At 32.9% G+C, this 27,147-nt stretch overlaps 1 long non-coding RNA gene across 1 annotated transcript in view; it reads left to right on the forward strand.

Moving 5' to 3' along the window:
• LOC149131448 (uncharacterized) overlaps positions 1 to 27,147 on the forward strand; it is a 36,373-nt gene that overhangs the window by 4,842 nt on the left and 4,384 nt on the right. The window contains exon 2 of the long non-coding RNA XR_016238014.1: positions 1,210 to 1,268. This is a non-coding gene — a long non-coding RNA (uncharacterized LOC149131448). The remainder of the gene's footprint in view (positions 1 to 1,209; positions 1,269 to 27,147) is intronic.

The raw sequence follows: 27,147 nt of genomic DNA on the forward strand, positions 1-27,147 counted from the left end.
CAATTATCAATAAGAAACTACATTGTTTAAAATATACTGTATGAGAGGAGCATGAAAATAGCATTCATGTTAATTTTAAACTATTGTAATTACGGAATTGTTACATAAATAAACGTACGGTGTAAAACGTTAATTATGACAAGTTGTGCTAAGTGAGATTTATTTTGGTGATATATTATATTATTTCTAGTAATTTCACTCGATTTATTTCAGTTCTCCATGCAACAGTTTGAAAGGTTATCTGTGTCTTCCATGCGTAAATATATACGTTGATTTATGAATCTACATGAACACAGCTAAGGAAATATATGAATCCAAATTTATGTTTGTATGCGAGCGGGTATTTATGTATGTAGATGTGCATGTATATATGTATGTATGCACATCTGTATATACGTATATATGTACCTTTGAGATATATTGTAACATTGTACGCGTTTGTATGCAAAGTGAAAATGCTCTTAATAGCACCAATCTTAATAGTAGTCTGAGTTGTTCGACGTATGCACATATGTATCAAAATATGAAAGTATGTACAAGTATATGCGTTCATGTATGCATGTATGCATGCATGCATGTATGTATGTATGCATGTATGCATGTATGTATGTATGTATGCATGTATGCATTTAAGGTTTATTTCTGTTTAAGTTCCGAAAACTCAAGCCGCTTACTTACAATGTGAAGAAGCACTTTTGAGTAAATGAAGACAGTGCTTGAGGTTTTTGCTGATGAGGGCAGATGAGGGCGTGTGGTTTAGGGGTCAGATGCATCTAGCTCACGATCGTAAGTTCGTCAGTTCGACTCCCGCCGCTCGTTCGGGTCCTTAAACAAGATACTTTATTTCACGTACCCAGTCCATTCAGCTGACAAAAATGAGTTGTAAGTGTATTTCAAAGGACTAGCCTTGTCACATTCTATGTCTCTCTGAATCTCCTTGAGAACTACGTTAAGGGTATACATATTTGAGGAGTATTCTGCCACCTATACGTTAAGTTCAGGAAGAGGGTGTTTCGTTGATTAGATCAATTCGAACTCTCGTCGTCGTAAACGACAGTGTGCCAGTTGTAGGATTTCTGCTAATCTAAACAGTTTCCTAGACTCTGCACGTGCGTTTCACAGGGTGTAAGATTATAGGCATGTCGTTCTGTATATATGTAGTTAGATACGGAGACATCTTAGCGATTTATTTAAATTTTCTGTTTACAGAATTGAAAGCGGTGAAGAAATGACAAGTCACTTTTACTGTCGTCAAGAGAGTTTTTCAGGTGTGGTATTACCTAAATTTCTTTCAAATTTTACATTTTATATTTTAGTTGTTTTGCTCATTGAGGTGGAATAAACGGATGCACCGCTCTCTAGAGTTTAGTGGTAGTAATTAACATATTTCTTTTTTAAGTTTGGAATTTAATTTATTGGTCTCTCAGGCCTAACTGCTTAGTAAATGAACCAGCTCTAGTCAAACTTTGTCGGTGGTGACAAAGACAGACACAACGACACACATACACATCCATATATATATATATATATATATATATATATATATATATATATATATATATATGTATGTATGTATGTATAACGTGTATGAATATATATATATATATATATATATATATTGATACACGTTTGTTGGACTTTCCTGTCGTTAGAACGTTAGAAGACGTGTGAGGGTTGGTCAGTTTCTTACCGAACAACAACACAGGTGATTTGTTTATAGCGATGTATACATGATTGTATGCATGTGGACATCCAGGAACCTCGAACGAAGAATCCCTGGAATATATACCTCTACAGAATTACTGATATAATTCAGAGACAGACAAGAAAAATAATGTGGTATAATATAGTGATGTAGCAATAAAGTGTTTTAAGAGCATTTGGTTAGAAGCAATATTCTAGATTCACACACTGCAATATTATCGATCTCTGCCTATCAGTAAGACACAAGACTGCTCAAATATGTTATAATAATGATTCAAATATTTAGAAATCATTCTCAGTAGAAATAAAGCTCATCAAAGAAGTACGTCATTTTATATTTAGTTATCGTACATGTGACCACGTCACTCTATATGTTCTGGATATTACAGAGGACATATTCCCCCAACGCAAGCATAGGCTTATGTAGGGATGAAAGATTAGTCGTTAAACCGTACACTACTTTTCATGAATTATATAGAAACAGAAAACACTTCATTTGCAGTTTCACCAATCACGGCTAATAAATAACTGTTTACAATCTTAAGGATAATGAGCTCCATAGAAATCACCCTTCAATTGATGAAGATAATGTGTAAAACCTAAAATAAACACAGTGTGAAAATGCCATTTATAATCACTCACTTGTCTAACTCGCCATTATTATTTAAAAGCGTAATCAATAAAATTAGGAGAGAGACTCCCTACACTTCTAATAGAGTGCTCCTTGATAGAGTTATCAAATATGCAATAATAGTTTAGTGTTTATGTGTGTGTGTTTGTGTGTGAGTATGTGTGATTGTGGATGAGTGTGTGTGTGTATTTGTGTGTGTATGTGCGTGTTTAAGTGTGTGTGAGAGAGTGGGTGTAGGCAGGATAAAATCCAGGCTGTGTTCTCGTGAAGTACACCAGTATTACAATCCAGTGTGTATTTGATGTCGTTGTTGAGGTGATGTGAGATACGTATTAGAGTTGAAAATTCTGGAAATATTGTTTGCAGAGTTACTATATATATCAAAACAGGAAGTTGGAACATTTTCCGGTATCATTCATTCACCGCATTTTTTTCCAACCATTTTGTAATTGAAAGCCATTGTACGCTTTTTTAACGATGTTCAGTCTCTCTCAGGCCCTGTATGATACATTGTTTCATTCCTCTGATGCAGGGCAACAGTTAGAGGCGTTCCTTTTCCCATTAAAACATTAATCCCGTACGTTAGTTATCAAACTTCCTCCTTTGTGGCCAACGTTTACTGTATTTACACTACTGGTACTCAGTCGGTTCCAACAACGAATATTCCAGTTGATACAATCAACGGAATATCAAGCTAGTAAAAGTAACGGAGAAGAGGCTTGGCACTCGACAAATACTTGTACGCTTAATGAAGTTCTCATGGTGCTTCAGTGTGACACATGAGATGATAAAGTCGGCCCTTAGAAATACAGGTACTACTCGTTTTAGCGGGATGAATGGACTGGAGTTACGTGGAATAAAGTGTCTTGCTCAAGAACTCGACGCGCTGACGGGAAGCGAACTCATGACCTTATGATCCTGAGCCCACTACCCAAACCACTCTAAGTCATACGCCATTCTTTATGCATATATATTATATATATATATATACGTATATATATATATATATATATATATATATATATATATATATATATATATATATATATATATATATATATATATATATATATATATATATATATATATATACACACACATATATGCTTATATGCATGTATGTATGTTAATACAGGAATGTGTGTATACATATATAAAGACATACTTATATATATATTGAATGTATATATAAATATATATATTAGTATGTATGTAAAATCGTGAAGTTTTAGCCTCTGGCAAAAGATAACATCGAAAACATAACTATATATTTTTCTTTCGTTTTGAGTGTTTAGATTTTGGGGAAATTGTTTTATTTGACTATTTTTAACTTCTTCATATTTTTCTCACAGGTTTTTTGTTTTCTCACTGACTTTTTTCTGTTGTTTGCTATTGTTTTGCAATAAATTCTTGTGAAGTCAATAAACTTCATTCATATGAAATGAAACAAAACAACAAACACAAACAGAGCAAAGAGAAATCGAGGAACAACAAGTACAAACAGAAAGTTAGTGACGAGCTATAATTATTATTCACATAGTAAAATAACAAATTTTCTTCTTTTTTTCGTGTAGCAAACGGAAATAAAGTGTAAAATGAATGCTTTTAGGAAAACCGGAAACGGATATAGATGTATAGAGAGAACATAAAGTAGTAGTAGTAGTAGTAGTTGTTGTTGTTGTTGTTGTTGCTGTTGTTGTTGTTGTTGTTGTTGTTGTTGTTGTTGTAGCAGCAGCAGCCCTTTCTGTTATAGACACAAGACATGTAGAGGAGGGCCAGATTGAATAATAATATTGAAAACAATAATGATAGCCTGCAAAAACAAACATGGCTGCTGTAGATAATACAGATAAAATTAAATATAAACGTTCTTTTACGTAATTCCAGCGTAAATATTGCAGGTTTGCCACGCGGGATTTTGGTGTGTATGTAGTTCTCTAGCCTTCAAGTGTATGCCAGACACATTGATTACATCCACCTTACTCTTCTCTCATCCCCACTCTTTTTCTCTATGTCCCTCTTACCGACACTTTCTCTCCTCCCCATTTCTCTCTATCACTCTGTGCTACTGACAGTTTTTTTTTCTGTATAGTCTGCTATTTGATTTTCGGCCAATGGACCGCGCTGAATCATGGGTACGGTATTTATGTGATATTTGATTGATCTTCTTAGAAACGGAAAAGAATTCGTCCACTTTCTTCTGTTTAATGTTATTTTTTAAAAAAACGTTTAATAGTGCGCAGGCGTGGCTGTGGGATAAGGAGCTTGCTTCCCAACCGCATGGTTCCGGGTTCATTTCATTTAGTTGATGTATCGATTGTTGGTTCATATCGTATGACAAATATGCTTTCTTTTCTATCTACCCATTTTCAAAACTCTGGATTAATATATCATGGTAGACATATTAATGTCATAATTGCCCTAACATTAATATTAGTTCTTCCTGGCTGTTACAGGTAAAATAAAAATCCTGTACAACCTGTAATACTGTGCAGTTATTGGCGACTTATCCAGTAGCACCAACACTTTGCTAGTAACACAGTAGGATGAAAAAATACGTTTCAAAATGATAGATGCGTCACGTAGTGTTTCAACTATCATTAAGCGATATTGTGTGGGAGTACGGAATAAAGTACGATGGTGGATAAGCTCATAGTAAAACTAGCTGCGTGCGATGAACTCCCGAAATATCACCGGGTCACTCACATTTCAGAATTCGTAACTTCAGTGGATGGCGGCAACTTTTGGCCCTAACCGACAGACGTACTTCTATGGTAAAATGGATTGCAATCACTCATTGCATTATATCCTGAGGTATGTTAAATTATTTTAACAATATCCCGGTGATTAGAACATGGTTTCTGAGAAGAACGATTGCTTACTTTATAATCACATAAGAAAACTTCTTGGAGGATGTCTTAACGTGCAATGTATGAGCTGAAACAATATTTTCACAATGTAATTGTAAATGTTACGTTATTGCAATGTTGTAAATTTGTAGTAAGTATGGTAGGAAGTGGAATAATGATCAGCTCTCATATCACTGTCAAATGCGTGCCAATCCTGAACATTCGTGACATTGACTGATTGAGGTATTTCCGTGCAACGTTATCAAAATTTTATGTACATGCAATCATGAATAAATATATTATATAAATCGAACGTTGAATTATCAACATTCTCTGAAGTATTATTTGCGTTGGAAGGAAACGGTATAGTTATAAGTCGAAAGACAATATCCATCATCATTCTTAAGTCCTCATAAACCAATTAGCAAAAAGGTAAAAGTTACAATTGCATGTAAAGCCAGATCCAGATGATTGAAATAAAAAGTGCGTCCGACTCAAAGAAACCTAGGATTATTTGATGGCATTGAATGAGATATTAAGTATCATATCCCGTTAAGATATTTTCCACCCGATTACCTACACTTTCCTTCAACCCCATATTTCCTCAAAGACTAGGTCGAATAGTAACAATCAGACAATGAATTATTCAAGGTACAATAGAGTAGGAACGAAAACAGAAACATGATTGCGATGCAAAGTGAACTGCTTAACTCCACGACTAATCTTGCTCGCAGTGTTAGTTTGGTTGTGTAACATTATTATATAATATCACCAAATCGGTTGGCCTCTTGACGTTGTTTTAACTAAAATATATTAGAAAATGATTCAACTTTAAATTAATTGCAATTGTCACGGAAAGTATTCGTGCGGGGAAAATATTGTGACACATATTGCATGGAAAATAAAAATTAAGAATCACTATTTTCTTTTGATATTAGGAACTAGAAAATCGTCGAGCTGGCATAATCGTTATCACACCGGAAAATGCTTACTGGCAATTCGTCCGTCTTTACGTTTTGAGTTCAAATTCCGAAAACGTGTCCTTTGCCTTTCCTACTTTTGGATCGATAAAATAAGTACCAGTAAGACACTGGAGTCAATGTAATCGACTAGTACCCTCACTCCAAGAGTTCAGGCCTTATGCCTATAATAGAATGAATATTAAGAGTCGTAGTCTTTGAGATGAATTTAATTGTTTTGTACTTGGGATTAAAATTACAGAGAAGAAAATTCCTTGTTAAAGAGTAATTGCACCGCTATGTTGGTTTGTTTACATTCCCCGTAAATTAGCATTCCGGCAAAAGAAAACGCGAGTATAAAGATGAGTCCTGGGGTAGCTCTGTACGAGTCAAAACTTCAAGGTGGAACCTTAGCATAGTCGAAGTCAGGTTACTAAAACAAATTAGAGAATAAAGGAAGAGAAGGAAAGTTACTTCTTCCAGTCTTCATGTGAGTCATTAATCCACTCCGTGTCTATTACATGTTTTGTTATATTTTTTCTTTAAATAACAGTCGTATTATTCCCTTCATGGGACTGTCACATTAAGTTGACAGCATACAACATCTCAACGCTTCTAAAGCAAACTTCGTTTGTTTGTTTACGTTCATCGTAATTTGAATATATATATATATATATGTATATATATATATATATATACACACACATATATATATATATATATATATATATATATATATATATATATATATATATATATATATATATATATAGATAGATAGATAGATAGATAGATAGATAGATACATACATGCATACATACATACATACATACATACACACACATACATGCATATATACATTTGTAAATACATTTATATACATACACACACGCACACGCACACGCAAACACACACACACACACACACATATATATATGTATATGTTTTTGCGCGTATGTGTCATTGGAAAAAAGCCAATAATAAGATAAAATGGGCTGTCTTTTCTCATTTTTTTATATATATAAAGTTACAAACTATATATTTACCAGTTATTTTGTCGTGACAAATTTAATTAAATCATATATTTTTATTACGTTAACATGAAAAATGATATATTTTTTCATAATTACGTTTTGTGTTTGACATTTAAAATATAACAAGAAACATGTTTTTGTTTAAATTTATATATTGCCATTTGAACGAATTCTATTGGTTCACGTACGAGGGTTGGATGAAAAGTTCATAGGGAGATGAAGACAATCTCATGCCATGGACTGTGACCAAATGTAGTTTATTTTTCAACCTAGCCACTTTCGTAGGTATTGCAGTGCTTGGTTTCCATAGGGACAGAAGGTTTTCATCACCAATATCTTCAACAGCAGATATGATATCATCATCACTGCGATACTTGTTCTCAACCAAGGTTTTTTTTAATATTAGTAGAACCACGATTGCCAAATTTTGTCGTATTTCCAGAGAACCCGCAAATAGTTACTTTTAAAGTATTCTGTGAACAGTCCTATGTCAGTTTACCTGGAAAAGAACAATGTAGTATGTAATAAGCTGAGTTGAAATTAATGCATGCAAGATTTCAAAGCTCTAGTCTAATTCCTCAACTGTCAACCTGTGAAATTTTCAGCTCACACTTGTAGTAGTGGATGTAAGTATTATAATGCAACCGCTTCCCTTCTCTATTTGAGACAAATTCTTATGATAAGGAGAATAAGGAGAAATAGCAATATTGATGAAATTCAAATTATGCAACAGAAGCATCTCTACAATAAAATCTTTATATTTATAACATATTTAACGTATGAAAAGTCAGAAGCTGAAATTTCTGTTCGATAAAAAAAGAAATCCTGTCAGAAACATAATATATGTCAGAGCTTGACGAAAAGGAATCACTTTGGAAATGACCACAAGAGTGACAGTTTAGCACTTAACCGTTTGTGTGGGTTGTCAAAGCTACGTATTCGTGTCATCTACGAAAGGAGGCCTGGAGTATATAGACACAGTTGTAAAAGTTACACTAGACTTGCTATGACGCCTCTTAGGCTGAATAAAATTCTAATTGTGCAATAAGAGTCGCTCTAGAATATAATCGCTCTACATATAACATAGCTAAACTATGTGTCTCGTTGAAAAGGCAGAAACTGCAGCTTTAGAATTACGCCATAGATTTCAGGACGAATTTTTTATATTTACCTCTCAAGTATATTTCGTTTTTCAATAGAATATTAATATAAAGGGATGTTTTCCTGGAAGAAATCTGCAGTTTTTTCGCTTTTCAACGATATACCCAAGTTAAGTATGTTATATAGATTAAGACAATATTGATAATGTATACTGAGAAATTGCTCTCAGGTTATCTGTTTATTAGCTGAGAAAATGATTTTCCTTCCTCTACTTCATGATAGACTCTATAAAGCGTAAATTTGTTACTGTATTCATGCACGCGCGTGCGCGTGTGTATGTGTGTGTGTGAGTGTACACGTGTTTATGAACTTTCACAAAAACAGTCTTATGACACTTATCCTGCTAATATTTCGAAGTCATTGACAAAATTTCACTTGTATGCGGCTCATACACTCCTCCCCGTACAATTTCTGTAACTTTGCGGAAGCCTCTGAGCAGGTATTGCCATGACAACTCGCTCTGTCATGATCAATCCGAGGATCAAACGCTACACACCTTCATTCCAAGCACTTCTGTAAACAGCAGAAGTGAGTTAGAGTCTGCTGTCAATCTGTGTCAAGCAGCTTTACTCTGTGCACTTTGGCTTCGTTACTATGGCAGCAGTCCGGATATTTATTGATCGATCATACGGTGGCAAGAATTCGAGAAAAAGCTGCTGTACTGGTTAAATGAGATGGATTATCTTCCGATCTGAAATATATACGAAGCATGATAGGAACATAGTAAAAGAAAAAAATATACAAAGAAAATTGTACCATAAACTGCTTTAACACTTTCCGATGTTAAAGCTCATATATTGCATGACTGGTGATAGATAGTTATTGGCAAACTATGAAAAAATTGTCTCAAAAGTTTCGAATTCCTAACAGCATTTATATTATAAAGGGAGGCAAATACTTTTCACCAAAACATAAATGATATATCTGGACATCTTTCGCAATTTATCAGATTACTAACTGAGAAAATTAGTAATTATAGTATAAACCTTATATTTTTCCAGAATATTCAGACTTTTCACATGTACAGTCTACACACGCACAATCATACGTACACAGAAACACATGCATACATGCACGCATGCATATACACGCACGAACACACAACTACATATATATGTACATATATATTTATATATACATATATATATGATTTGCTAAGATTATATACTTACATATATACACTCATATGTATGAATAAATAGATATACTTACATGTGATTGGAAATATATATGAATGAATGCATATATATATATATATATATATATATATATATATATATATATATATATATATATATATATATATATATATATATATATATACATATACATATACATATACATATATATTCATTTATATAAATATATACACATATATATATATGAATGTATGAATATATATATATATATATATATATATATATATATATATATATATATATATATATACACATACACATTTATACTCATATGTATATATATGTATATATGCAGACGTATATATGCATACATACATTTACATAGATATGTGTGTGTATACAGATATATATATATTAATATGTACGTACACACACACATACATACTCACACAAATATTTCGAAATACACATTTGCAATCATATCATTTAGCAATGTATATTTCATGTAAGTCAATAATGAATATGGACAATACGGGAGGAATAAAACGTTAGGCGAAGATAATATATGGTTCAACGAATTTGATTTACTTCTGTGTGCTTATGTGCTGTGTTCAGTGTTTAAATTAATCTGTATGAGTCTCAAGGATCATAGGTCAACGTATGGAAGCTGTCAAATCTATTTGATATGATCAGTATCATATAACCAACCGTTCACTGCTTCGATATTGTAATATGAGTGATACGATTGATATGTCAGATATTCATCAAACTGTTAATTCACCTGTCCCTGGTATCATGCTATATAAGCTGGTTTTTAACTATCATTTTCACATTAGCTCTTTTTATGAAAGATAAATGTTGTTTTATTGCAGAGAGCCACGAGGTTACGAATTATCGATGAAGGCTCCTGTCATTTGAAAAGTCTGGTTGTTTTATATTATTTATATAATAGGAATATGAGTATTTATATTTGTGGTGTTTGAAAGTTTCCCAAGATTAGTCAGATATACACGATGTTCGATTTAAACATCGGGATTTTTGTACAAGCTTGTGCGATAAACACTAGGTACGAACAGATTTAAGAATATTTCGGTGGTCTTGACTAATGATGAAATTTTGAGCAATATTTTGGTCATGATTTCAGTGGTATGTAGCTTGTGATATTTAACTAAAATATTTCACTGAAATGTGATCCATGTTTTAACGGTTTAGAGCCGTTGTAGATGAAATATATGTGTGGGTTGTTTGGATGGGTATTGTAGAAAACACTGAGTCGATTTCATCATAGAGTGTGCAGTCAGAAAGAAGGATTTCACATCAGGTTTCGTGTGAAGGTAATGGTTAAGGGGAAGTAAAGTAACATCGACTGTAAAGAAATGTTCGCCACTGCAATGATGCCGCTGTGTTTTGCTTCAAGCAGCAATCATGGATAATGAAAAAGAGAACACTATTAACATAAATACCAATTCCACCAGTGGAATATTAAATACATACCACACTTATTGTTCAAGGAAATGTGACTATGATATAGAAAGTAAAGAGTTGAACATTATATTAATGTCATTGTAGGTGTGTGATGTAATTGACGCTTTGCAAATTTAATATAGACACTCTTAACAAGAAAACGTGGACCCATGCTGATCTTAGGAAATAAAGGGAACACACAGCGAGTTTAATGCAGGAATGAATCTATTTTTCATGACAACTGCCTTCAAATTTCTCTATGTGTAGGTAAGCACCATCGACTTACATGCGACAGGTGTTATCACAGGTCGAACCCTTGCTCTTTTCATTTACAATTTCAGTGATCTTTTTTTGACTAATTTTGTTTTACATCTTCAAACCTAGTACACCTCCGACTAAGGACAGATAATTTCAGAAGCATTCCAGCTGCGCTCAGCCATATCTAATATTCAGAGACAGTCTATATGATTTAAAATTTACTTGCAATATTAAAGTCAGAATCAGAAGGTTTTTAGGGATATTTACTGTAATATATAGCAAGTTTACTTGTTACACTACATTCTCTTCATCTCTTCACTCCCCCACAGGAATGGATACCTTCATTGAAATCTGAGATTTTCACAAGAGAAATCCGTTATTTCACAGATGATAATTGCTTAAACGCCTGCTGTTTACTATACGAGCGAAGACGACTACAATTTCGTGTGCAGTATCATTACTATACAGGCTGACAAGTCATTGTGGCAGATATAAATATTACTGTTCAATGTGCTTCGTTCTGCTTCAGGCTGCAATCTTAGGAAGAAAGCTATGAACATACATTTCGTATCCGGCATTGTAATGTTAAATACACACAGCGTTTGTTGCTCTGGGAAATTTGACTATAATATAGATAATAAGGGCTGAATACCTTATCAATGTTACTAGCAAAGGAAAAAAATTTCTAACGTTAAGTAAATGTTGTATCAATGTATTGTATATTATATTTAATACATACACATTAATATAAGCGTCTGTGCATTCATACACACGAGCGTGTATGCATATGTAAGTGTGTGTGTATATATATATATATATATATATATATATATATATATATATATATATATATATATATATATATATATATATATAAAAGACGTATACGCATAAGAGATGGATAAGAAAATATGTATCAATAAACATATACATACATATGCAGATCTATGAACATATATTAGACGCTAGTGAGAAATACTGGTGAGAAACCCAAATATAGAAGTACAACTACTCAATATATGTTGGTATTTAATTATATATTTTTTTTTACTGGCTTTGGTCAAAAAATGACTGGCATAGATGGAATATGTGTAACAGTGTGGGCTCTACATATAACCTTTTCTAATCTAGACACAAGGCCCAAACTTTTGGAGGAGGGGGCCAATCGATTACATCGACCTCAGTACGCAACTGGTACTTAATGTATCGACCCCGAGAGGACGAAATGCAAAGTTGACCTCGGCGGAATTTGAATTCAGAACGTAACGCAGACGAAGTACCGTTAAGCATTTCGACCAGCGTGCTAATGTTTCTGCCAGCTCGTAGCTTTAGGCTCTACCTATAATTCTTAAATAATACACCAAATTTAGATTTCTTGTCGCATAACTCTACCACTCATGGTAGAGTGTAATATTATTTATTGAAAGCTGTGCCTACGCGAGTTGCTAGTTTAACTTTCAGTGATTTCTGTTCGTTAAGTAATTGATGATATTATATATGAAGCCGTCCAACGTTTGTACAGGTTACGTCTCTTCGGGTTTGGTATTTATGAATATGTAAAACAATCTATTACAAAAATTCTTCAAATATGATACGTTATTCTGGAAATGGTGGAGAACTTAGAAACACATATGTGAGAAAACAAGTCCATAAGTGAAATAATATATATTTCAAGAATATCAAGGAAGCCGTTTTTTCTATAGGTGCGGCTTATAACTATATATATATATTACCCATGTGGTCAGTTTTTTGTTTATTAAATGCTTAAAACACATGAGATATGAGTGGTGTCGTAAAAATAAATACCATTCTGGTGTCCGGCGCGGAGCTGCTCATACATATGTACAAACAAACGTACATACATACATACATACATACATACATACATACATGCATGCATGCATGCAAGTATACATACATACATATTTATATCTATATCTATAACTATGTATATATATGTATACACACACGCACACACATATATATATATTCAGATGCACATAGATTAGATTTAAATATATATATATATGTGTGTGTGTGTATATATATATATATATATATATTTAGATATGCCTAGACCTACCTACGCACATGCATGTGTACCTATATGTGCACACATTTATGCATATAATAAAGATATACATACATACATGCATGCATACATACATAGGATTGTATATATATATATATATATATATATATATATATATATATATATATATATATATATATATATATATATACGTGAGTTAATTTTTGCCGAAAAATATTTAAAAGCGATAGAAAACAGGTGAGTATGTTTTTTTTTAGATAATTACTGAAGCTGTCACAATATTATCTTTCTCGATAACAACTGTTTTATGTCGTATAAAGTCTTATATATCAAAATAGGTTTCGTTGAGCGCCAAAATTCCTTGAAAAAATTCTGCAATATCGCAAGATATTTTGTATTTCTGTTTTTTAATGTAATATTGCTATATTTGATAAAAGAATGTTTCATACCTATTTCAAAATAACCACTTATTGTATGCTTTTTTATTCGAATAATTTCACTTTGATAATATTTTTTGTCTTATTATTTTAATGATTTTAGTAGGGATTCTTTTGTCTATTAAAATATAGATAAGTTTTCCTCGATATTTTTGTAAAATGAGATATGAGTTCAGTGGCAAATAAACTTTTAAACCACTGACATACAAAGAAATTAGTAAAGCAGTTTATGAAAGTTCTATGTTTTGAAATTATATACAACAATTATCTTCATTATTAACTGTGGTCGTCATAGTCTTTCAGTCAGGATTCACAGGAAATGTCCATGTGTTAAGTGACGAGTTGTAGTATCAGTAGTGAATTGTTATCCTCAGTTTCTTATCTTCAGTTGCTATGAACCAACTGTAGATATCAATGGTTAACCAAAGCCCTTCATATCAGTCGGGGCTTATTACGGCAGTTTTAACACAAGCCATGTGTGGATAGTATTACTTTGGGTGTATTATCTTTTACTATCATGCTTTTGTGATGTGTCCTTCACCTCATTTCATTTGGCATTGAAAATTCATTGAAAGTTCTCTCCAAGGCTCTCAAGTATTTATAATTTTTCTGAGAATATATTTGATCCATCTTTTCACCTTTGATTCGTGCACCAACCTCGTCAAGTTCGTATTGATCCCTTTGTCCGATGAAGTATTTATATAAGCCATTGAAATACCACTGGAAGCAACGATTTAAATTATCCATCATTTCAAATTTACATATAAATTTAAATCATCCACCATTCCAAATTTACATATAACTACAGTTTACTCTTAGTATCTTTGAATTAAGCAGAGTTTGTATTTGTGTTGTGGGAACCAATATTCTTCTGCTGAGCTTAGTGGTGTTGTTATATTAATGAATTCTAAATTATTTCATTATAATCACTCTCTATATTCCTTTCTTGGTTTCTTACATTGATTGTGCTTACAGATACTGCTGTGCGAAGTTAGGATCACGTTGTAATCATATGTTCTACTTTACGTTACTGAACCCCAGTTATGTATTCCTGAACCTCTTACCCAAATTACCTTTACATTCCTTTCAGTCACCTTCGTTGATTCCTGTTCCGCGTGCAGGCAGCAAACAATATTCTTTTCTAATCTAGGCACAAGGCTCGAAATTTTTTGTGGAAGGAGGCCAGTCGATTAGATCGATCTCAGTCGACTTTGCCTTTCATCCTTTCGGGGTCGATAAATTAAGTACCAGCTGCGTACTGGGTTCGATCTAATCGACTGGCCCTCTCTCCAAACATTTGGGCCTTGTGCCATGAGTAGAAAAGTATATTCATTCAAATTAGAATATTGATACGTTCTCCAACTAAAACCCAAATACCACTAGAAATTGAAAATCTCTCCCATGCATCAGTTTTGGTACAGGGTCACTACGTATGCAGGTACCTGAATAAATACGTATCTTCAGCTATAATTATTGACGTGTATATATAGAGAGACTTTAAGTAACTTCTTTCTGTCGAGTTCGATCGTTTCAGTTTTGTTTACCTTCAAAGATACTCCAGCTGAATAAGAAATATTTTGACTTTTGTAAATATATATGTACGCGTGTGTGTGTGTGTTTGTCTGTGTGTGTGTATGTGTGCGTGTGTTTGTGCGCGCGTCAGTATTTATAAATTTTCCAAATAAAAACACAATAGAAGCAAAATTGTTATATTGCCTCTTCGTTTCAGTTACATGAAAAATTGTGGAAAAACAATTGCAAATAAAAATATCATAAATTGATAAGGAAGTTAAATGATTAAAAAAAGCAAAAATATACAAACTTAAAAAAAAAAATAAACTGAAAATTTAATATTATGAAAGAAAATGTCGACTAGATAGTTAACGAGATTTAAATAATTAAATTGAATGCATAAATATTTATGCTGGTGTTATTTCTAGAAACACATGCTTGCACAAGTCTCAGAAAGTAGCAAGTTAGTGTTCGCATATTGAAATTGGAGCCTTCCTGTTTCTAATCTGTTTCAGACATCAAATGGTGATATTTTATATTTCAATACGCCGGAAAAGTTTTGTATATATTTACCCAGTTTTAAAATCCATAGCGTTTTCGTTTGGTTTATTACACGGTGGAATAGTTTCTGTCATTCAAAGACGGTAGTTTGTAGCTTTATAGGTGTCAGTAACTGAAGGTGGTAGTTCGGCACAAACCTTAGAGAAGTGGGAAAATGTTTCACGATACGATTATTTTTTTTCCGGCTCTTTACGTTATTTGTTCAAATTCCACCGAGGGCAAATGTGTCATTCATCCCTCTCCGATCAATAAAGCATTGTAGAGGCCAAGTAGAACTTAATGTAATCAAGTAACAACCTTCCTCGAAACTGCTGTCTTCCTTCTTAATTAGAAATAAAACTATACGTGACTTATCAGATTCTGACGTTCGAATTCAGGATATTTTCCTTTTGAAGACTTCTGACATTTGGGAATTTTTTTGTAAAGATATTCTACATTCAAAAATTTTGAAGGACATTTCTCACGGCTACTAATGTGTCTCTAGACTTTTCAGAAAAGTATAAAGGGAAGTAAAAAACAAAAAAAAAAAAAAGACAACACTTTGTTTAAATGTATGAAAATGTCAACGGAACAGCTGAATAATCATTCTGCGGTTATTAGTAAAAGTACGTGTTTTCCAACGTCTCAGGGACCTTAAAACCGACTGTTCTGATAATGAATTCATATTTGTGAGAGCTTTTATTTCTCAATAGATGATATTTTGCATAACAATGTCCCGGATATATGTCGTATGTATTTATTCAATTGCAACATACCTATGCTGTGTACTGAGGCATTTACATGACAGCGTACTGTTTTCTCTTATCCCAAATATATTCAATTACCACTCTATCAGAATATGTATATCTATCTATCTATCTATCTATCTATATATATATATATATATATATATATATATATATATATATATATATATATATATATATATATATGTATGTATGTATGTATGCATACATACATAAGTATATATGTATATATGTATATGTATGTATACCGATAATGCTGATAAAAAATGTCTTAGATATGAAAAACACTATCATGTCAAGTAATATAGATGAATAGATAATTATTTGATATATACATACATATATATATATATATATATATATTCTGATGGAGTGGTAATTGAATATATTTGGCATATATATATATATATACTGACGTGAGAGTGTATATGTTTGTCTATATACGTGTGTCGATGTTTTTTTTTTCATTCTAATATTATTCAGTCTGCTCCCCTTCCTTCTCTATATCATGTTTATCATTTCCCAATATTTACATTTTATCTTATCTATAGTTTTATTTTCATGTTTTGATTTTCTAAATTATTCAAACCATTATATAAATTTAAATATGATTTTTTATACCATTATTGAAAATCATCATATATTTATGCATACAATTTAATTATTAAAATCTCTTTAACTATCTAGTCGACATTTTCTTTCATAATTTCTAAATTTTATCAGTTTATTTCATTTCAAATCTATATAGTTTTGCCTTCTTTTGTTCTTTAGTTTTCTTATCAATTCATGTCACTTTTTTTTCATTTGCAATTGTTGTTGTTTATTCCAATTATTCAAAATTCTTATCGTTTTATATAACAATATTTCGTTATAATCAATAAGATTAAAGATTACAAAATATACAGCGGCTATAGTAGAGCTCCAAATTAATTGTCATGCAGGATTTAACTTCGATTTCTTATGATTATGAACTGGGCGCTAGACTCAATATTGTCGGACTGAGCATTCACTTATTCACAGTTGGATAAAATAAATGCCAAGATAGAGAAAATACAAATAGCTTGTCTCTAGAGATAGATCCATTTTGAGCCAAGGGGAGAATCTTGGCTCAAGGAATAGTTTCAGAAATAACAGCCAAATATTCCACCATAGATTACATTCAATTTGGACTCGATAAAACAATAACGATCGAGGGAGCTGGGTTAACAGAACTGTCGTAGGGTTTGTTCTGGATATGTGGGTTCATATATCAACAGCTGTGACGGCAGCAGCATCAAAATTCTACCGCCCGGAACCGGTGACATATTTCTTTTATACAGGTCTCTGGTGGATAATGATTCACACAATATACCTTCGACGGTGCATTTAATTGTGTCATTTCATATTTACACATTTTAAAAAATGGGCTGCTTTCGACGTTAGCAATTATCTATCTCAATAAAAGAGATTCGCTTCGTAAATATAATATCATGCATTTTATCCTACTTTCAAGACGTTTAGTTGATGGAAACTATCTTAACACACACCTGTAGAATTAAATAAAGGTATCTAACACTAATCCTCGTGTATCGCATTCAATGACCGAGTGTAATGTTCCTTCCATACTTTGTTCTGCCGACAAATAAAGTAACACACTATGTCAATGGATTGTGTGAATTGTAAAAACTTCAAAAACGATGTCTTGCGATATCTGCCCTGGTTTTCTCTTATTTTATGTGGTACGTCTGCGACTACACTGACGCCAAGGTGTAGCGGTTTTTATCTCCCTTGGATCATCACGTCGATGCCACGGAGAGGAGAAACGTACATGCGTGAGCAACTGTCAATCTTCTTAAAAAGACAATTAGCGATGATCGGGTCTTTGACAATAAATTTCCAGGTGCATATAAAAACTCGTAAAAACCAGAGGGCAACGGCACTGTATATAATATAAACTGGAAAGTTATAAATCACGCATTTAACAAAGAGGAGTTTGAGAACAGAAAAAAAAAATACAAATGACGTTTGCATCCAAAACTTCGTCTTTAATAACATCTGACATTGTAAATTAACAATTTAGAATAGCGGACTAAACTGTTCATAATAACCTAATAATAACCCAATAAACAATTATGATCTACTATGCACAGAGTCACGTTATGTCAGGAGGGTGGGTGCTGGGAATACATTTAAATTATGTATTAAATTACTGTTGACAGTGGAGAAGCTAAGAACAATTATTGATCTATGGTTGCAGACAACTAATAAGTAGTTATTGTTTTCAAAGCTAAGTTGAAAACGCCTCTGTCAAAGGCCATGATAGATACTGGAACATCTCTATTCCGGTAGCTGTCAAAATGGTTTTATTCATTGTTGAAATATTCAGTTAGTTTTTCACACAACAAAATAATTCTTTTGCTCAAAATTATTTATATACGTAAAAAATACAAGGTGTTGAAAACAAAGAGTAACCACCTTTTTATTACAATTTTATTCTGCTGGACTACCATCGCCATTCCATATTTAAAAACTAGGTTTTTAGAAATTTCTTTCAAAATTCCCATTTCGTGTTATACGCATTAACTTGTATGAGATGTGAAACGTTAAACCAAGAGGCGTCGCTCTTTCTTGCAATCCATACCAATCCATACCAATACATACATCTAAATCAAAAATGTTTCACAAGCCCTTGAAATACGATTGTGGATCCCTAATTTATTATTTTGTTACGTGGACCCCAAAAATCATATATGGACCCCGGTTGAGAACCACTGATCTGTCTGTCTGTCTGTCTGTCTGTTTGTCTAACTGTAACTCTCTCTCTCTCTCTCTCTCTCTCTCTCTCATCTGCCCTGGCTAACAAAAAAAAATCCATTTCAGTATTTCGCAACTAATTTCAAAATTAATACCGTTAAATTCTTCATGAGTCTGATTAAATTTGAAAGAATATGAACAGTTATATAAAAAGAAATGAGGAATAAAGATTTAAGACTGGCGACAAGGAAAATTCCTCTATAATTCACTTTTTACAAGAACGAAATTTAATTATCCATCTTTTAATTTACTTGAAACTAATTAAACAAAATGAGTCATTGTTGCACTTGGTGCGGCATCTTATTTTCTCTAAACATAGATACATACACACACATACATACAAACATATATACATACATACATACATACATACATACATACATACGTACATGCATGCATTTCATACATACATACATACAAACAAACAAACAAACAAACAAACAGGCACACCGGCTTATACTTATATAAATTACATACATATATACATACACATATGAGTATGTGTCTATGTATATGTATATATATTTGTGTGTGTGTGCGTGTGTGTGTATCAGGGAGAGAGAGATAGACAAATAGATAGATGGATAGATTGATAGATGGATAGATCGGTATGTAGATGGATACATAGATATTTAGTTAATCTGTGTTCGTGTCTGCATGTAAGTTTGTGAACTGTATGTGTATGTGTCGCAGCCACTTGGCTGAAACCCATAAATAAAAATAAATAAAATATATGTATGTATGTATGTATGTATGTATGTATGTATGTATGTATGTATGTATTGCGTGCGTGCGTGCGCGTGTTTCTATGTCTCTGTGGCTGCGTGTTAACCTTATATTGCGATCGTAGAAAAAAAGCGTATATTTGTATGTATGCATCTATCTACCAATATATGTATGCAATATATGTTATATTGCTATATAAGTGTCACACACATTCGGACATACATACACACACACACACACACACACACACACATGCACGCACACGCACATTTATATACAAAGGACACATCCATATATGTGTGTGTCTGTTTGTGAGTATGTATAAACTTTGCCATAAAAATCTTTGAAGCAATACAATACTGTGAAAATGTGATTAAACTTTATGTTTATATATATAATTGAATGAAGAATTAATTATTTATTTTATTTTCATTAATTAATTAATTAATTCTTTAATTCTGCTACGTCAATGAATTTAGTTTGGCTTAAAAGTAAGACTACTTTTCCGTTTGGATACTGACTGAGACTAGATTTCGATAGCTGACCCATTTTCTCTGGTGTGAATATTTGAATATTTCTGCATTGTATCAATGACCAACAAGCCGAATAAAGTTGTGTTTGCTTGACGAAGGACTCGGTGCATCTTTACTAAATCAGTTACGAACTCTTCTGAAAAATTCTGACCAATCCATGCAACATCAATAAAGTATTTTTTGACGGATGATCTCTAGGTCGATGCTTAACCTCCTGGGATTATCACAGATATGTCTTCCAAAATACGACTTACTATGTTTACGGAAGAAACTTCACTCTACACACTGTACATTGTAATTCCTGAAACAACATAAATATTTGTCTATTTGCATCTTTTTGCGTCCCCTCTCTCTCTCTCTCTCTCTCTCTCTCTCTCTCTCTCTCTCTCTCTCTCTCTCTCTCTTTGTTTCTCTCTGTCTCTCACTCATTCTCTATCTATATCTTTCTCTTTTTCCTTTCTCCCTCTGTTTCTCCTTCTCTGTTTGTCATACTCTTTTATATTGTACTTGGTTGAGTTCCAGAATTAATATTCAACATACGTCCCAATGAACTTCCAAGAAAAATTTTTAAGTTATATAAAAATGGATGTATTAATAAATAATTGATAGCGACAGAAGCAACCTCATTACGAAATAGTAATATTTATCTCCACATAAAATTGGATTTTTAGTTAGAACAGACTATACAGCGTTATTTACCATGAGAGAACCTCTCATATGGACTTGTCGTGCATCTAAATATTCTTCTTTGTATCACTAGCGGTTAATTGCCGGAATGTTCCTGGCATTACGTGTATCTAAAGCTAGGAACTTTTCAGCACCCCTACTATATTCGAGGGCCATCAGTAGTGATCTCATGGTTCTATCTCCTTCATCTCTCCTTAGATAAAGTCTATCGATATCACTGTTTCCATGGATGTTTCTAATTGATGTTCGTGTCATGAGGGGTTTTATGTTAATGAAGTGAATTTCTTCTCGACAGCAGTCAATTATCTCAAATATATGCATGTATGTATGTATGTATGTATGTATGTATGTATGTATGTATGTATCTGTGTGTATATATGGGTGTATGTCTGTGTGTAAGTCTGTATGTGTATATATGTATGCAAGCTTATATGTTAACATGTTTACGCGTGTCAGTTTTATCTTCGTATTTTTTTTCTTATTGGCGTCTCTCAACGGATCGAATACGTTCTTGGACATCAAATTAAATGTTTAATATCAGACACAGATACAATTCTATATCTATTTGTCGAACGCGAAATCTGAGTTGAATACAAAATCTCTGCTTTCGAAGCAGTATAAATCCACAAACACAATCACACACACACACACACACACACACACACACACACACTCACATACTCACACACACACAAATACATACATACATACATACATACATATATACATACATACATACATAATAAGTGCTTTCCTGGTAAACAACTACTTCACAGAGATAGGCATGAAAACTGTCCGTCACCCTTCCAACAGCCTGGACAATGGTGTCTGTGACTTTTAATAGTTCCCAAAGCTGAAGGAGGAGATGAAGTGGACGGAGCGCTACAGCAAGTGCATTTGTTGTAGCGCTGCAGCCACTTCTACTTTGAAGTAGATTAGAGTTTTGTTGCTTGAAATTAATAAATGTCTCTCCTAGGAATGCCTCGGATCTTCTGGAATGCAACTTTGATACGTATATATAACTGTGTGTGTGTGTGTGTGTGTGTGTGTGTGTGTGTGTGTGTGTGTGCGTGCGTGTGTAGGAAATTGTGAAGTAGAGTGCCAAATCTCAAAATCTGAAATACTTCCTCTAACAACAAAACTTATTAACGCACATGCGCAGAGCACCAATAAGTGATTTTAAATATTCTTTTCTATCCTAGGCACAAAGCCCGAAATTTTTGAGGAGGAGGCCAGTCGATTAGACCGACCTCAGTACGCAACTGATACTTAATTTATCGACCCCGAAAGGATGAAAGACAAAGTCGACCTCCGCGGAATTTGAACTGAGAACGTAGACAGACGAAATACCGCTAAGCATTTCGCCCGGCGTGGTTAACAGTTCTGCCAGCTCGCCGCGGAATTTGAGTGATTTTAAATATTGTAAAAACATATACATCTTTAAATATATTTGTACGCTCCAGATACATACGATTTGCTCAAATACTTAGTTATCCCATTTCAAATTTAGAATGAGTAAAACAGGGAGCCGAATGTAAGGAGTCAGAATGTATCATAGTTATTATCGTAGAATATCAACATTATAATAAGCGCTATACAGTAATCCTTAGCCATATCGCGATTCACCTATCGTGGTTTATTATTGAAGCTTACGCCGATTCCTCCGTGGTGTTGTTTGCATTTATAATAAAAGAGATATATACAAACTATAAAAAACAATATACCGTACTGTTTCTACTTCACGGATTTTCACCGTCATATACGTTTGGGTGCGTGTCCATTTTTCAACGAGGTACTTTGTAACAACCCTCTGTTATATAAATGTGCTTACCATTCATCTATGAAGATATCCGATAATTGAATGATGAATCACTTATCTATTTTATCTTACTTAAGTCGTTAAGTCTTTAATTAATTGTATAATTCTTTCCTGTCAATCAGTATGTCTAACTTAAATATAACAATGGTTCTCTGATTCTCTATTGATTTAGCAGACGTCTTGCCGAAGGAACACACTTTGTACAGTGTGAACATAAATTATATTGTGTCAGTGATTATCTGGACGCATAGACGGGTTAAATGATCAAATATCTCAGTTACCCTCACATAAGATATTTACCACAACTATTCACTATTCACCACACAGTACAACATCAGCAATGATATTATTTAAATGATGGAGTATTTCCCTCTAAATGCTATGATATTTCAGTTGAAGTCAGCTTTATGAATATGGAGAATGAACCACAGATTGACCTGCTCTACAGGCCTGTCAATATCACTGTCTCTGTGAAATTTCCCAGTTGTTGTCAGGATTTTTGCGGGTTTTGATATCTACGGATATCTACAGACCAATCAATTATCCCAAATGTTGGGATCAGCACTGGAACTGCAAATGCATTGTGGGATATTGTTTTGTTGTAAGAAGTGAGTCTCGACTGCCATATTTTCCCAAGTTTGGTATAATATTCTCAGGTCACTCTATCTTTATTCTCAGTGCCTTCATATGATACATTTTCGTCTATGCCTAGGTACTTGTAACATTATTTGTGTGAAATAGGGGAGATAGAGAGACCGTTGGTGCATACGTTTTAGGTTTAGGGTACTGGCTTTCCTAGTTCTATAACCAAATATGAACATTTCTTTGGGCCAAATTCCATGCCTATTTCAGCTGAAAATATCGTTATTAATTCCAGTTGTTTTTGTCATCAACACATGTATGTATGTATGTATGTATGTATGTATGCATGCATGCATGTATGTATGTATGTATGTATGTATGCGTGCATGTATATACGGATTGAAATTTCTGTTTTTTTTTTAGCCATAACAGTGACAGATAGAAGTATAGACACATTACAGAACTAGAAGGTCAGATCTTAACACGAAATGTACAAAGATTCCCTGAGAAGAGATCCCCATCCGAAATTTTGAAACGCTAGGTAAAAGTACACATCATCGACTTCTATTGTCTTTTTATAACTCATATATAACAGTCGACTGAAAACTTTATCTTACGGAATCGTGCTTGAATAATATAAGCTATGGTTATTTTCATTTTAAACCTAAACTATTTGTTTACCAATATACCTACCTAAATAGACATGAATATATACACCACATTCTCTCTCTCTTTCCTCTCTCTCTCTCTCTCTCTCTCTTTAACTATAAATATATATGTGTGTGAGTGTTTGTGAGTGTTTGTGTGTCTAAATATATATACATATATATATATATATATATATATATATATATATATATGTGTGTGTGTGTGTGTGTGTGTGTGTGTGTGCATGTGATGTGTGTGCATTTGTTTGTAACTTTGTGAGTGCTTGTGTACAAGTCACAAAAGATAACACTATCATACCCCGTTGTTTCCGTTCAAAAGTTTTCACTCCACTGTGCATATGCCCAATCTACAAAAAAAAACAAAAAAACTAAGAGGCATAAAACAAAAATATAAACTTGCTAAATAGTGTCAGCTGTGTAAATTACTTAAAAGTCATTTCTTTCCAATGTGTTAATATATATATATATATATATATATATATATATATATATATATATATATATATATATATATTAACCGAGAAACCTATCGAACGGAAATGTGGTCGGATAATATTAGCCATGTTTACTGTCCGAGTAAATAATGATATATCAGAATCTACATACTTCTGACACAAGATTACATTGAGGGCTTTATGTTATTGCACCACAAAATAAATACACACCATATACAGCAATAAATCTATAGCATAAAACAAACACTGACCGCAAAAAATAAACACCAGAAATACAAACCAGATTGACATACAGCAAGCTATAGATCAATAGAAAAACCAAATTCAACACAGAAAAGATATTAGAAAAAAAAAACTTCAATAAAACACAAGTACATGTAATGAACTAAAAGCAAAAAGAATAAAAATATTATAGATTAGTGAAAACGTTGTCAAAAATCCTATTAAACTGAATGGAAAATGTATTACACGCAATCATATGTAGTACAAAACAGTAAAATTGTGTGTTATTTTTATTATTTTCTTAAATTTCTAGCTTGAACAAACCAGCATTAGAACTGTGAACATAGGATATACACAGCAGTGTGGTTTATAAGTTTGACTATTTGATTTCAGCGTTGAGAGTGTATACATAACAAGAATATAAATGCTTGAATGGGCATTAGAGAATGAGGCTATATTGTCGAATCATTATGCATTTATAACAAGAAACAATTACAAAGTAGGACATCACATGACGTAAAACAAAAGCGGATAGGAAAAAAAACGAAGACCTGATCACAACATTCTCATACATTATACTGTATTTGTCTAGAGATCTAGCAGAAATCTAGATTAGTAAATATAGACTGCCGAAACAATGCGATCAACACGTGTTTATCGTGAAAATGTTAATATGTATTTGAATTTATGTGTACAGTTGTGTGTGTATGTGTGAGTGTGAGAGAGAGAAAGAGAGGGAGAGAGAGAGCCTGTGTATAGTTTTATCAGCTTCGAGATCTACCTTTCCAAACAAAAGCATTATTTTACATCATTTCAAAGTTAATAAATTCTTATGACGTCAACAACATAAATTCCCACTTGTAAGAATAAAGTTTCTAGAATGGAGAGAGATTTTCGAGTGCTTTCTTTGGTACAGTGGTATAAAATCATTGTGTTTACATAAGATGTGGATTTCACGTCCCACGGGCAGCCAACGAATGTTTCATTCCAAAAGTCTTTTCAACCCACTTTAACATAAGTGGGTTATGTGAAATACGTTCACATAACCCACTTATATCGTAAAACAATTCGAAATCACTAGGTATTATCTACTTATAATAAATCCATATCAACCATACTTCGGTCGACTATCATAAATAAAAATGAACGTGCCCTTGGCCTACTGTTGATGTAAGAGGTTATTAAGGATTTCTAAATAGGGGATATAATTGCTGTTGTCTGTAATTAAGGATATGAAATTCGAAATCTGTAATTTCAAATGTATAATTAGCATACCGTCATGCATTTGCATATTTTTTAATTGCTCGGTATACGTTAAGAAACTATGTAATAAGGGAACCGGTAATTAGAAATATAAAATTAAGGGTATATAATTAGGAAAATATCATTAGGTCCATCAACTGCAAGATTTACGTAGGAACATATATCGAGTAAAAATAGTTAATAGGATTACATGTATGTGTGATTAGCGCGTTTCGAATTAGAAATATCTAATTAAGATTAATAAATTAAGAATATGCAAATTTAGGGATGTGCATAATAACGAAACATTTGAAGCATTCCCCCTTCTCTCTCCCTCATGCACATATGCACACACAAACACACACACACTCACACACAGAATCACACGCACACACACTCACACACACAAACATATATACACATAAACATACATACACACAAACACACACACACTCACACACACATGCCTACACAAACACTCACAAACACACACACACATACATACATAAACACACACAAACACACACACTCTCACACACACACATATATATTCTGTGTACGCAATGGAAATAGGATTAAATTAGACTCGTATTTTGTGTCATAATAAATGTGAAACAGCGTTAGAAAGCATAACGCTGTAGAAATATTTGAGATAAAATATCATTAAGTTAACAAGATCGCAATACACAAGCTGTTCATAAGTTACCTTTGAATCTGAAAAATTCGGAAAAGAATGAGAAATAAGTGGAACTCAGCAGAGTTTTTGGAAATATAGGCAAAGAGATTTCTATTAGAAATATCAGAACAATTTCATGTGGGCTCCTTTTGTTGCATGCAACCCTGTCTAGACAATCTGAACTTTGATATATATGCATATATATATATATATATATATATATGTGTGTGTGTGTG

The sequence above is a fragment of the Octopus bimaculoides genome, chromosome 22 (genome assembly GCF_046866305.1).
Source record: "Octopus bimaculoides isolate indiv1 chromosome 22, ASM4686630v1, whole genome shotgun sequence".
Classification (NCBI taxonomy): domain Eukaryota; kingdom Metazoa; phylum Mollusca; class Cephalopoda; order Octopoda; family Octopodidae; genus Octopus; species Octopus bimaculoides.